Below are 3,407 nucleotides of genomic sequence, written 5' to 3' on the forward strand. Positions count from 1 at the left end.
GGCGGAGGCCAGACCGACCGGTCCAGAAGGTCCGGACCGATCGGTCCAGTTAACCCAGACCGATCGGTCTAGACGTAGACCGGTCGGTCCAGAGGTAACGTGTGAGGTCCGGAAATTGTTCCAGACTGATCGGTCCAGACGTTAAAAAGCTCCAGACCGATCGGTTCAGGTCTGGACCGATCGGTCCAGACGTCGGGAATTACTAAACTCACTCTAATTAGGGTTTTAATGGGGGAAAACTTAGGAGAACGCCAACCAACTCTTTTGCACGATTTTTCAGACCCTAGGGAGAGGTTTGGAGAGTGAGAAAGCTAAGAGAAAGATCCCTTAAACCCTTGCTTAAAGAAGAAAGCGTTCTTCAGTCCTAGCAGACAAGTTCTAACCGTTGGAATCCTTTCCGCCGTGTGGATACGTGTAGAGGGCAAGGTATTCTTCCTGCCTACAGTGATCAGACGCGTTCTTCGATTGATACAGGCCCCGGATCGATTGAGGTAAGCGTTCTAACGTTTCTACAAGATCATGCATGATAGGTTTTAGGGTTTCATCAAAATTTTTGTTTTTCATCCGCTGCGCAAACCCTAGAACTAATCTCTTAGGAATTAGATTCGCTCTTGAGATCCCAGGAAATCCCAACACCTGAGGGGTGGCAAGCACCTTGAAGAGATCACTCCACCGATGATAGAAAAGGGGCAAGGCTCCAAAGCTAAAGAGGTTATGAACGAAGAAGATGAGGAAGTCTATGTTCCTCCACCACCTAGACCTCCACCCGCCCCCTTTCCATCTCGCTTGAAGAAAAACAAAGAAGATCAGCAATTTACTAGATTTGCCGATATGGTGAAGAAGCTCGAGATCACCATGTCGTTTACAGAGGCTATCCTACGAATACCATCTTACACGAAGTTCCTCAAGGACATCCTCACGAAGAAAAGAGTCATGGAAAAGGAGACAGTGTCACTCAACATGGAGTGTAGTGCATTAATTCAACATGAATTACCACCCAAAAGAGTCGACCCAGGTAGCTTCTCAATACCCTGTAAATTGGGTAATGTCTCGATTGATCGGGCATTATGTGATCTAGGAGCAAGCGTTAGCCTCCTCCCACTGCCGATTTTCAAGAAGTTGAATGCGGGAGAGTTGAAACCTACAAGGATGACATTGCAACTTGCTGACAGATCGATGAAATATCTTGATGGGATATTAGAAGACGTCCCACTCAAGGTGGGCAACTTCTATGTACCGGTCGATTTCGTAGTGTTGGATATGGACGAAGATTCGAAGGTACCCATCATTCTGGGTCGTCCATTCCTCAACACCGCGGACGCTGTCATCCATGTTAGAGCAGGCAGATTAACAATGAAGATAGGTGATGAGACTTTGGAATGCACTCTCGATCAAAGTCACAAGCAACCCTCTGTCATAGAATCCTTGTACTTCATGGACATGATTGAGGCTCCGACGGAGAAAGCATCTGATCAATTTCAAGATCATGATCCTCTGAAATTGATGGTCGTGATCTCTCAAGAGAACGCTCACGCCCTTAAGGAGCAAATTTGGACCTCTAACCTCATTTCAGATGCATCTGACACACCATCGATCGATTCATCATGCATCCCGAATGAGGTTGTCCATTTCTTTCAAAGAGGGAAAGATCATGACTTTGCTGCCACCAACCAAACCCAGGAACTCAAGGAGACTCCAGTCACCACACCTTCTCCACTTAGGTTCGACTGGAGTCAAGAGAATGAACATGAAGTGGAACCCAAGCCCTTACTTCAAGGGATCAGAAAGGCCATAGAACACACCCAAGACATGATCGAGCTTTGTGGACAAGGTGGACGAACATTTGAGGTCAATACCTCGGGGGTCAAGCTACACAACCCGACGTTTCCGACCAACAAGAGAGGCATTATAGGATTTGAATTGTTTGAATATGTGTTTGCTTTGATGCTATGCATGATTTGATTGTGGATCTAGAGTAGATTTTCTGTTCATTGCATAGTGTGAAAGAGCTTCGAATTCTGAGTTCGCAGGCGAAAACGGGGTCGAATTCGGGTCTGAAATGGGGCAGAAACGACGAAAACGAGATCTGATCACGTTTTCGCCTGGACCGATCAGTCTGGTCCTCTGGACCGATCGGTCTAGGGTTTCGCAAGTCGGTTGGACCGACAGGTCCGGACTGAATGGTCTGCATGCGTAGACCGATCGGTCTGGACCACGACCGATCGGTCTGGACCATTCTGGACCGAGAGGTCTGGACCGACGCAGACCCGAAGACCGAACCGCCTAGACCGATCGGTCTAGGACCCGACGCTTCACCAAAATTTGATTTTGCCTTTCGGGATCTGGTTTGAGCCATCGTTGCTTAAAACCGATCAACTGTGATTCAGAATAACATGATTCTCTCTTATGGATGGTCCATAGTGAATGAATGCATGTAACTTAATCAAGATATTAGATATGTTTGATTGAGTGGGAGCTTCGGGATTGGGATTGCATAATCGACTGGATGGTCCATTCGGATTATGAACAATCGTTGCACAGAAACCGATTAGATCTAGAAGCTCTACGAGTAAAGCACTTGTCAAGGCCTCGATCGTACGTGTCATGGGCCATGCCAAAGCTGGGTGTGCCGTATTATCTTGGTGAGGCAAGATGGAGAAATGGTGGTTCTCATAGCTTGAAAGTAGATGCTTGATCTGAATGTGGTTTCAAAAACCCCTTATTTATGTAATGCTAAGCGTGTACCTCCCATTATTAGAGCGCATGTCAAGGCATCGATCGTCCGTAACACGGGTCATGCCAAAGCTGAGCGTGCCGGATTATCTTTGTGAGGCAGGGTGGGAAATCGTGGTTCCCACAGCTTGAACATGGTTTACCTTAGGTTAAGTTGTCAAGTTTTGACTTGAGACTTAACGGTACAGATGACACGAGTATGCAAAAAGCTCAGGTATGGTTTTGAATTTATGTTTATGCACAGAAGGAGAAATGGCTCGGAAAGTAAATCGTCATACTCGTCATACACACAAGGGGAGAGAAATGACTCAAAGTGATACATGGTCAAAAATATTAAGGATGACACCGAGGAGCCAAGTGGATGATTGTGCTTAGGAATGTGTATAAGCATAAAGTCAAAAAGGGGAAGAATGTTAATGCCAGGAAAGAGCACCAAGAGAAGATTCACCATCTAGAAGATTTCAAGCAAAAAGAGAAACATGTCAATATAAAGAAAAGGAAGGAACAACCAGCAAGATAATGACTTGCAAGAGAAAAGGAAACATGCAATTGAAGAAAAATGGAAAGAGTAAGCAAAAGGAATGAACATAAAGAAAAGGAAAAACAAATATGGTGCAATGAAATGGAAACCCTATGCAGGAGGCTGAACATAAATATAGAGGCGTGCACAAGAA

Source organism: Tarenaya hassleriana, unplaced genomic scaffold, assembly GCF_000463585.1.
Source record: "Tarenaya hassleriana unplaced genomic scaffold, ASM46358v1 Cleome74, whole genome shotgun sequence".
Classification (NCBI taxonomy): domain Eukaryota; kingdom Viridiplantae; phylum Streptophyta; class Magnoliopsida; order Brassicales; family Cleomaceae; genus Tarenaya; species Tarenaya hassleriana.